Genomic DNA, 12,151 nt, shown 5'->3' with positions numbered 1-12,151 from the left:
CAGTCACCCGGATCCAGTACGTATCCAGACCAGATGGTGGATCAGCACCTAGAAAGGACCTGAAAGACAGCGGAGACCAGGACAACTAGAGCCCCAGATACAGATCCCCTGTAAAGACCTTGTCTCAGAGGACTACCAGGACAAGACCACAGGAAACAGATGATTCTTCTGCACAATCTGACTTTGCTGCAGCCTGGAATTGAACTACTGGTTTTCGTCTGGTCAGAGGAGAACTGACCCCCCCAACTGAGCCTGGTTTCTCCCAAGGTTTTTTTCTCCAATCTGTCACCGATGGAGTTTCGGTTCCTTGCCGCTGTCGCCTCTGGCTTGCTTAGTTGGGGTCACTTCATCTACAGCGATATCATTGACTTGATTGCAAATTAAAACAGACACTATTTAACTGAACAGAGATGACATCACTGAATTCAATGATGAACTGCCTTTAACTATCATTTTGCATTATTGAGACACTGTTTTCCAAATTAATGTTGTTCAGTGCTTTGACGCAATGTATTTTGTTTAAAGCACTATATAAATAAAGGTGATTGATTGATTGATTGATTGATTGATTGATAAAACCTGGTACTTTTCAGGAATTGCTTTAATAAAATGAATAACCTTACGTGTCAGATGTTGCTTTGCTAGCAGTTGTATGATGTTGGAAATGATTACGGTACACATGGTAGAAAAACAAAACAAAACATTAAGGTAACGAAATATTAAATAGAATGGCGGATATTTAGGCCAAAGTGGGAGATGATAAAAATCTTTGTCATTATTTAATCTTTGTTCTATTTTTCTTTAATAACAAAGATACACATTACAAATACACATAATATACAGATACAAATAAACAGTGTTTTATTTTCAGGTACAATAGTATTTAGAGGAGCATTCAAAAAATTGACTGAACGAATAAAAATAAACATTATATACACTGATTCCTATTAAAGCAACTGTATTAAAGTTTTTCATTGAAGATTATTGAGCGATTTTTCTCTTTGTATTTGGTGTTTTATTCACATTAAAGTGATAATTCACCCAAAAATTTACCGTATTTTCCGGACTATAACTCACACTTTTTTTTCATAGTTTGGCTGGTCCTGCGACTTATAGTCAGGTGCGACTTATTTATCAAAATTAATTTGACATGAACCAAGAGAAATTAACCAAGAGAAAACATTACCGTCTACAGCCGCGAGAGGGTGCTATATGCTGTTCTGTGCTCCTGTAGTCTGTTGCGACTTATATATGCTTTTTTCCTCGTCATGACGTATTTGTGGACTGATGCAACTTGTACTTAGGTGCGATTTATAGTCCGAAAAATATGGTAAATAGGTTAGTTTTTTTTATATATCTTTAAGTACCCACACAAAAATGGTTTAAAACCTGAATGAGTTTTCTTCTTCTGCTAAACATAAGGTCTATTTGAAGAAGGTGGAACACAAAACAGTTGCTGTGAACCCAGTGACTTCCAGAGTATTTTCCCTACTATCAAAGTTAATGTGGACCAGCAACTGTTTGGTTATCAGCTTCTTCAAAATATCTTCTTTCGTGTGCAGCACAAGAAAGAAATTAATATACTGTAGGTTTGGGAAAACATGAGAGTGAATAAACAATGACAGAATTTTAGGGTGAATTATCCCTTTAATTACAGTGGCAGCATGTTCAGTACTGTCTCTTTAAAACCTGCTCGCATCTAATATACAGACATGCATCTGTTTCTTTCATTTTAGACATAACTTACTGAGGATATACATAAACCTTGTTTGTTTTGACAGTATCGACACAAAACATAACTTAGTTCAGTAATCAGGCACAGTTTGAAGGGTTTTTCGTTTTTGTGCACACGCTTTGAGTTTGCTTGAAAAAAAAGAAATGCACGTCAGCACAGCACACAAATAAAACATTTAAATAACCAGTAGGGCTTTAAAGCAAATGCAAAAAAATTTATTTTGTGAATAAGTGCAGTGTCCCATCAGAGGGAAACTGTTAATGTATGCAGGGCCGCTGCTGGCCAAATGGGTGCCCTAAGCAGAATTGTATTGTTGTGTCCCCTTTCCAAATTATTATGGAAGTTAAAAAAAAAAAACTACTATAGGGGTTAAAATAGAACTTTAATAAAATATAAAAGTAAATAACTCAATTGTAATTACATTTTATTGTTTAAAAATTACAATGTTAGCTAGACAGTTGCCTATGGCTATGATTTGACTAATACAGTTGTCTGACTGATATTATAGTCTCAAGCATTCAGGAATTACACAAAAGAAAATTTTACTTCAATTAAAACAAGGATTCGTATTTGCAAGGGTTGTGATGTCCACATGTTTTTGTTGAAGAAATAATAGAGGCTAGCATTTCTATCACAAAAAGGTGGCCAGAAATTAAATATTAAGTGGATTTTTGAATTAAATGTTTAGTCAATATTAAACAAGGATTTGATCATCCTGTTACAGGTCTTTGGAGCCCTTTGCAGGCATGTGTAATAATAGCCTATGTAATGTACATAAATTGTTTATTTTGTATTTTAACAGTGTTATTCAATTTTATTAATTAACCAATCATTATTGTCTCATTGTTTTTATATAATGCATTTTATGGCATTTTAAAAGGCTGTTGTTCACATAGGTCTGTTTTTATTAGCACAAAAATATTATCTGAATATACACTCCTGCTCCAACAATAAGAGACATTGTCTTATACAGTTCAAAATTATACATAGGCTTCCACAACTTATTTCCGAACGCTTGATCAAATTGTGACAAACGTTTTTTCTTGCCCTAAAGTTACCAGTTATTGGTCTGATGTATTTAATGTTCATTTCCTACTCTCTTATTACTGCAAAAAACGTTACTTCTGATGTCACGGAAAGGGCCAGTGATACCTACTGACAAAATGTGGCTTCGAGATCTTTTCAGTACATTTGGAAAAAATTAGATATTTGTTGAAGGATAATCTCTCAGGTTTTTATAATATTTGGCAACCCTTCATAGACTTCTTACAATCAGTATCTGTATAAACACCTATTTTCTTTTATTTTAATTGTATAAACTCTTATTTTACTTCTTGCTGCACAAATGTTTTCTATTTCCTAACTCAAATATAACCTAAACTGTACAATATATATATATATATATATGTATATTCCGCTCCACCCTGGGAGACTCAGGCCTTGACCACGAGGACGTGGTGGTCTTCCGCTCCGTCCTGGGGGACTCTGGCCTTGACCATGAGGACGTGGTGGTCTTCCGCTCCGCTCTGGGGGGGGCTTCTGCCTTGACCACATGGGTGTGCTGGCCCTCTAATCACTTAATGTCCCCCATGTACCCATGTTTTTGTGTTTTTGTTTTCATTTGTTTTTCTATTTATCTCCTTCTTTGGACCTGGCCCTCCGTCCCTCCCTTTCATCCTCCGCCGGTCCACCACCCTCCTGGACTCCTTATTTTATGTTACACTTTCCTGTCTCTGCCTTTCCATTCCATCTGGTTGTTCCGTCTCTGTTTTTTCCATTTTACCTGGTTGTCCTGTCTTTGTCTCTCCATTCCACCTGGTTGTTTGTCTCAGTCTGTCCATGCTATCTGGTTCTCCTGTCCCTGTTTTCTGACCCTCCGTCCCTACCCCTAGTCCAGCGCCGCTTCACCTCCCTCCTACCTCTTTTTCTGTTTGGGTTTTCCGGGGTTTCAGGTGGAGCATCTGAGAGCTGCTCCGTAGGGGAGGGGGTAATGTCACGCTGTCAGTCTCTGTTTTCCCGGGTGTTCCATAGTGAGCTCACTTCTCCTTAGGCACTTCACCATAGGGACTTTAATTCCTCTAGTCTGGTTCTGTCTTCACAGTAATTGCACTCCAATTAAATCGCACAGGTGCTGGCAATCCATTGTCATTAGTCTCCCTATGTATAGCTGTCTTTCTCTGTCATCTGTATGGAGTCCTTACCCTATGTGTGACATGTTCTCGTCTCCCGAGACTTCCCCTTACCTTCTCGTTCCTCAGAGTTTCCCGTTTCATCCGGTTCCCTCTTTTGGTTTTGTTTGTCTCTCAAGACTGTTTATTTTGTATTTCCCTTTTTGTTCAATAAATCATACCTTGCAATTGGATCATACCCTCTCCTTGTGTTTTCCCTAAACCCAAAAGTCACACAGAAGCTCTAAAAATATGGATTGTGGATGTCTGTAGTGCAAATTGCTGGGGGGGGGGGGGGGGGGTGGATAAAAAAAAATAGCTGTCCTGTCATAAACCGTGAAAGATTAGTATATTATTATTTCTACTATGTAAAAGTAACAACGATAAAAGTACAGAACACATTAACATTACGTACAAAGAGGTGACATAACTTGCAAAGCACCCCTTATACATGTATATAACAAGTAATAATACAAAACGAAAGTTTGGTGGAGTTGACTTATTTTCGCTCTTGAATGGAGCTCCACTCTCCGCCATGGAGGTGATGTAATTTTACGGAAAGTGTTGCCCGGACCAGCATGGCAGCCATGTCATTAGTGGAGGGGACGTAATTCTACGGAAAGTGTGGCCCGGTCCAACATGGCGGCGGCGTCGCAAGTGGAGGTGACGTATTTCCGCTCTTGAGTGGAGCTCCACTCGCCCATATGTCTGCAGCCAGACCCTCTTGCAAAATTCTGAAATACACACACAATTCAGAAATGCAAACAACATTTACAAATGCATTCAAGATTCACAAATGTATTTCTGATGCACACACACATATATCTTGATTTACAAACTGCTTGCGGTCTGTGAACTTCACTGCATTTGTGTGTGAATTTTGAGACTCCCCTGACTTGGCTTAACACACAAATGCCTTTTTTTAAACAGGTAATGATCTGCAACCAATCAGATATATACCTTGTTTTAGCCAATCACAAGAATGCACCCCACGTGGGGGATTGTTTACTTATAAGCCAATCAGCAAATGACTCACTTTCCTCAGCGAACAACTCACTTTCCTCACGCAGCGAACGACTCACTTTCCTCAGCGAACAACTCACTTTCCTCACGCAGCGAACGACTTACTTTCCTCAGCGAACGACTCCCTTTCCTCACGCAGTGAAGTTGAGTGAACGATTCACTTTCCTCACGCAGCGAATATGAGTGAACGATTCACTTTCCTCAGGCAGCGAGCAACTCACTTTCTTCAGCGAACGATTCACTTTCCTCACGCAGCAAAGTTGAGCGAACGATTCATTTTCCTCATGCAGCGATCGATCAACTCACTTTCCTCAGCGAACGACTCACTTTCCTCACGCAGCCGGCGACTCACTTTGCGCAGCCGGAGAGTCACTTTCCTCTCGCAGTGGACCACTGACTCTCTCTTCATGTAGGGAACGAATATTATAATTAAAGTGACTTCTATATCGCATCCAAAAGAATATTTAGATATATTTAAATATTCAAAAAGGTGTCATTTTTTAAAAAACTTTCATAACAGTTTTTTTAGGATTGTTTACACACTAAAATTTAAATTTCCACACAATTAGCTAAATTTTACTCCAATGAGCAAAACACCTCCACAGATTTGCACAACATTACACACAATGTCTGCTTCACCCTTTTTGCAAAACATTACACACAGTGATTTGTAAAACTCAGCAAAAGGCATAAAAGGCAGCAGGTGAGTTCATCTGTCTTCAACAAAAATTTAAAGTTTTAATACTTGGTGATTTTAATATCCATGTTGATAATGAAAAAGATGCAGTGGGATCAGCATTCATAGACATTTTAAACTCTATTGGGGTTAGATAACACATGCCAGGTCCTACTCATTGTCGAAATCATACTCTAGATTTAATACTGTCACATGGAATTGATGTTGATAGTGTTGAAATTATGCAGCCAAGCAATGATATCACAGATCATTATCTAGTCTCGTGTAAACTTCATACAGTTAAAACTGTATATTCCACTCCTTGTTACAAGTATGGTGGAACCATCACTTCTACCACAAAAGACTGCTTTATAACTAATCTTTATGATATATTTCAATTACTTAGTACATCCAACAACTAGAACAACTTGATGATGTAACAGAAACTATGGACTCTCTCTTTTCTAGCATTTTAGATACGGTTGAAAACAGTCTGAGACCGTAGTATAATGAGCACACTTGCACCCTAAAGAGAGCATCCCGGAAAATGGAGCGCAGCTGGAGGAAAACAAAACTAGAGGTATTTCATATTGCTTGGCGGGAAAGTAGACTATCCTACAGAACAGTGTTAATTTTTGCAGGCATTTTTGATTTAGTCTTAGTCTTAGTCTTGAGACAAAATTGCTTAATAGTCTTAGTCACATTTTAGTCATTTGAGTCTTTCATAGTTTTAGTCTAGTTTTAGTCAACGAAAAGTCATTGCATTTTTGTCAACTTTTAGTCACTACTTATAGTCAGCCAAACTGTAGTTACCAAAGTTTAGTTTTCAAATTAAAATAATCATTAATTATTTTCTGTTTAGACCAAATCAATTAACCTTTGAATTTGGAAAACCTTGAATAAATTATGACAATTTTCATTTTTGGGTGAACTATCCCTTTAAGTGAAAAAGGAGCAACTTATAAAAATATCATATATATATATATATATATATATATATATATATATATATATATATATATATATATATATACACAGTACAGACCAAAAGCTTGTAAACATTACTATTTGTAATGTTTTTGAAAGAAGTTTCTTCTGCTCATCAAGCCTGCATTTATTTGATCAAAAATACAGAAAAAAATAGTAATATTGTGAAATATTATTACAACTTTAAATCAAAGTTTTCTGTTTGAATATACTTTTAAAAACTAATTGATTCCTGTGATGCAAAGCTGAATTTTCAGCATCATTACTCCAGCCTTCAGTCTCACATGTAACATCCAGTCTATCACATGATCATTTAGAAATCATTCTAATATTCTGATTTATTGTGAGTGTTGGAAACAGTTTTGCTGTCTAAAATATTTGATGAATAAAAGGTTAAAAAGAACTGCATTTATTAAAAAAAATAATATATTTTCTTTACTATCACTTTTTATCAATTTAACAAATCCTTGCTGAATAAAAGTATTGATTTTATTGAAAAAAAAATACTGACCCCAAATTACTGACCAGTAGTGTATATTGTTATTACAAATTATTTATATTTTAAAAACATAGCTTCTTTTTTTTTTACTTTTTATTCATCAAAGTATCCTAAAGAAGTATCACATGTTCTGAAAAAATATTAAGCAGCAGAACTGTTTCCAACTTTGATAATGAATGAATAAATGATCATTTAAAGTATAATAAATTTTAAAACAATTATTTTAAATTGTAATAATATATCACAATATTACATTTTTTTCTGTATTTTTGATCAAATAAATGTAGGCTTGATGAGCAGAAGAAACTTCTTTCAAAAACATTAAAAATAGTAATGTTGTCAAACTATTGGTCTGTACTGTACTGTACAGTACAGAACAAAAGTTTGGACACACCTTCTCATTCTAAAAGTGTTTTCTTTATTTTCATGACTATGAAAATTGTAGATTCACACCGAAGGCATCAAAACTATGAATTAACACATGTGGAATTATATGTGGAATTATACACATAACAAAAAATTGTGAAAAAAATGAAAATATGTCATATTCTAGGTTCTTCAAAGTAGCCACCTTTTGCTTTGATTACTGCTTTGCACACTCTTGGCATTCTCTTGATGAGCTTCAAGAGGTAGTGACCTGAAATGGTCTTCCAACAGTCTTGAAGGAGTTCCCCGAGAGATGCTAAGCACTTGCAGGCCCTTTTGCCTTCTGTCTATGGTCCAGCTCACCCTTAACCATCTCGATTGGGTTCAGATCCAGTGACTGTAGAGGCCAGGTCATCTGGTGCAGCACCCCATAACTCTCCTTCCTTTTTCGTCGTCGTCTTCATTAACCAAATTAACACTGCTACAGAAAAGCATTAAAAACTACTAGATCTGATTATTTTTTGTTTCTTTCAGAAGAAAACAAACATAACCCCACTGTATTCATTACAGTGGATAAATTAGCGAAAAATAAAGCAACAACAGGTGTTGACAGCACAGCAGTCATGACTTTATGAACTACTTTACTACCAAGATTGATACTATTAGAGATAAAATTGTTAACATGGAGCCATCAGCTACAGTATCTCATCAGACTATAGATGCACTATAGATCCCCTGACAGTTTCACTCAATCTCTCAATAGGAGAGGAAGAATTGTATGAACTTGTTAAATCATCTAAACCAACAACATGTATATTCCATCTAAGCTCCTAAAAGAGGTGCTTCCAGAAGTCAAAGATTATCTTTTGACCATTATTAATTTGTCATTGTCATTAGGATATGTCCCCAAAACCTTCAAACTGGCTGTTATTAAGCCTCTCATAAAAAATAAATAGACACCAAAGAACAGAAATTACAGACCAATCTCAAATCTTCCTTTGCTGTCCAAGATACTAGAAAAGATAGTATCCTCACAATTATATTCCTTCTTAGAGAAAAATGGTATCTTTGAGGATATCCAGTCAAGATTTAGACTGTATCAGTACTGAGGCTATTCTCCTTAAAGTTACAAATGTTCTGCTCTTATCATCTGATCATGGTTGTATCTCTTTATTAGTGCTATTGGATCTAAGTGTTGCATTCGACACTATTGACCACAACATTCTCTTGAATAGACTAGAAAATTTTGCTGGCATTTAAGGACTTATCTGACAGTCATCAGTTCGTTGCAGTGAAGGAAGAGGTATCATATCAATCACAAGTGCAATATGGAGTACCTCAAGGCTCAGTTCTAGGGCCATTACTTTTCACACTTTACGTTACCCTTGGGAGATATCATCAGGAAGCATGGTGTTAGCTTTCACTGTTATGCTGATGATACTCAGCTATATATGTCTTCGATGAATGGAGAAACATACCAATTTGAAAAATTAATGGAATGCATAGTCAATATAAAAACCTGGATGAGGAGTAATTTCTTACTGCTAAATTCTGAAAAAAAAAAATAATAATCTGATGTGTTATTTATAGGACCTAAACACTATACATGTAATAACCTAGAACACTGTCTAAGACTTGATGGCTGCTCTGTCAATTCTCCATTATCATTTAGTAACCCCAGGTTTGTTATTTGATAGCAATCTTTCCGTAGAGAGACACATTTTTTACTATTTGTAAAACTGAATTTTTCCATCTCAAAAATATATCTAAATTATGATCTATGCTCTCAAAATCAAATGCAGAAACATTAATTCATGCTCTCAAGATTAGATGATTGTAATGCTTTATTGATTGGTTGTTCTGCACGCTTAATAAACAAACTCAACTAGTCCAAAATGCAGCTGCTAGAGTTCTTACTAGAGCCAGGAAGTATGATAATATGGCTAATATTAGACCGGTTCTGTCAACACTGCACTGGCTCCCTATTAAACATTGTATAGATTTTAAAATCTTGCTTATTACTTATAATAATATCCCTGTATGGTTTAGCACCTCAGTATTTGAACAAGCTATTATTGTACTATGGTCCTCCATGTCCACTGCATTTTCAAAATACCGTGAATATCAAAATCAATTGCGGGCGGCAGATCCTTTTCCTACTTAGTCTTCCAAACTCTGGAATAACCTACCTGACCTACCCAACCTGTCTTGTTCGGGAGGCAGACACACTCTTGTCAGTATAAATCTAGATGCAAGACCCACCTCTTTAACCTGGCTTTCACATGACACACTAACAAATTTCTAATATTTAGCTTCCGGCTTTGCTACCGTTCGGACGTTCTAGCTTACTGCTCTGCGCTTTGCTTCTTATTTCTGTACTTTTCTCAGATTTTTCTCAGATTTTTACTTCAGCAGATCAGCACAGTGATCAAACAACAGATTTTTGGCACAAACTCTAAAACTAAAAACTTTGGCACTGGAATAATACTACAAAAAGAAGACTTTGCCTCCCACTGCTAGCAGCTTACATTCCGGAGACAGGATAACAACTGCCTACATTCAAACAGAAGAGAGAGAAAATGCCTACTGTTGGAACTACTTGTTGCATGAACTGCTGCAAACATCTACAAAGGATTGTGATTCTTGAAACAAAGCATTTAGCTCAGAGCGCAGCCGAGCCAAGGACTCTGATAGTGGGTGACTCTATTATCAGAAACATTAGTAGCAGGACTACAACAACATTCTGCCTTCCTCAAGCAATGGTCTCTGTTGTGAACAAGGAACTACAGAACATTCTGATGAAGCACAAGATTTCAAATCAAATCATCATCCATGTTGGGAAGAATGATATTCGGAAAGAGCAGTCAGAAATCCTTAAGAAGGACTTCAGTGAACTCTTTGAAACACTTTGAAGACTCAAAGTTCAGTCGTTCATCAGTGGACCACTCCCAGCAAGAGGAACAAATATGTTTTCACAGTTGCTTGGGCTGAACACATGGCTACTAAGATCTTGCAGTATAAAAGGTGTGAATTTCATTGAAAGCATCAATCTTTTCTGGGGCTATAGACAACTTTTTAAACTGGATGGCCTCAATCCAAACAAAATTGGTGCTAGAGTGCTTAAGGACAATATCTACTTTTCCCTCTGTCATCCTTCGGCAGAGCGTGTCAATCCATTCAGCACACACACACCTGGGTCCGAGTCATCATGCGGTTGACATATCCCACAAGGACACTGATAACTCCATGCAGCCAAAACAAGCACTGCTGATGGACACTATCCCAGCTGAACCCTGCCCACAGAGCTCCTCACAGACAGACTGTGACATATCAAAACAGCTACAAGATTCAGCACCGAAGGACGACTTTCTGGAAAACCTGGGAAAACCTGGGAAGCCTGGACAACATATCACAGCCACCGGCAACACCAGAGACACAGCCCCACTCACCGAACACATTATCCCTCTCTCCAGCATCTCCACTTCTGTGCTTCTCACAGAAAATGGAGGAATTGGTGTATGCTGGGACTAAACTCTCTAACTCATTCACTGCAAGCCATCAGATATCAACAAAAAAATGACGGCCCCCCCCAACCACCAAGGCCCATGGGCCCTGCTCCTGTGAGATCTCTCCAACCGCTGCCACAACGCCAGGGCCCAAACACTCCATCTGCTGAAGGTGAACCAAAAACAACTGATAGCAGCTCTCAGTGATATGTGTCGGGCCCTGCTATAATTAGCAGCAACATTCACAAATGTTTACAGAACAAGCGGGAACCCAGTGTGCCTGTAATATTTTTGCTGCTGTTGAGAGACTGACAAACTCCCCAAGTCAGATTCCCGGTGAAATGCTCTCTGACAGCAAATGCAATGAGTTTGCTTCCTTCTTTTCTGAGAAGATCATCAATATCAGGAAGGCGATTAGCACATCCTCAAGTAATGCAGAGGTCAGACAGATTCAGCCACAATATTAAAAGGATACTCTGTTTCTTTTTAAAGCAATTGATGGCAAAATTCTGGAAGACATAGTGCAGCACCTAAAATTGTCAACCTGCTATCTTGACACACTTCCCACATCTTTTTCAAAAGTGTGCTAAACTGTTTAGAAGCAGATCTTTTAGAAGTGGTGAACGCCTCACTTCTTTCTGGGACATTTCCAAACTCCCTGAAAACAGCAGTTGTTAAGCCCCTTCTGAAAAGAGCAATCTTGATAACACCATTGTGAGCAATTTTAGACCAATATCTAATCTTCTTTTATAGGCAAAATTATAGAAAAAATAGTTTTTAATCAGCTGAACAAATACTTAAACTATAATGGATACCTGGACAACTTTCAATCCAGTTTTTGACCGCATCACAGCACAGAGACAGCACTCATTAAGATAATAAATGATATTCGCTTAAATTGTGATTCTGGCAAAATATCGGTGCTGGTATTGCTAGATCTCAGTGCTGCGTTTGACACTGTCGATCATTACATTCTACTAGAGAGACTGGAAAACTGGATCGGGCTTTCCTGGATGGTACTCAAATGGTTCAGGTCATACTTAGAAGGGAGAGGCTATTATGTGAGTCTTGGAGAGCTTAAGTCTAAGTGGACGTCCATGACATGCGGAGTCCCACAAGGGTAAATTCTTGCACCGCTCTGTATATGCTTCCACTAAGTCAAATAATGAGAAAGAACCAAATTGTCTATCA

The sequence above is a fragment of the Carassius auratus genome, chromosome 5 (assembly GCF_003368295.1).
Source record: "Carassius auratus strain Wakin chromosome 5, ASM336829v1, whole genome shotgun sequence".
Lineage (NCBI taxonomy): Eukaryota > Metazoa > Chordata > Actinopteri > Cypriniformes > Cyprinidae > Carassius > Carassius auratus.
The sequence above is the reverse complement of the archived record's forward strand: the minus strand, read 5'-3'. Positions refer to the sequence as shown.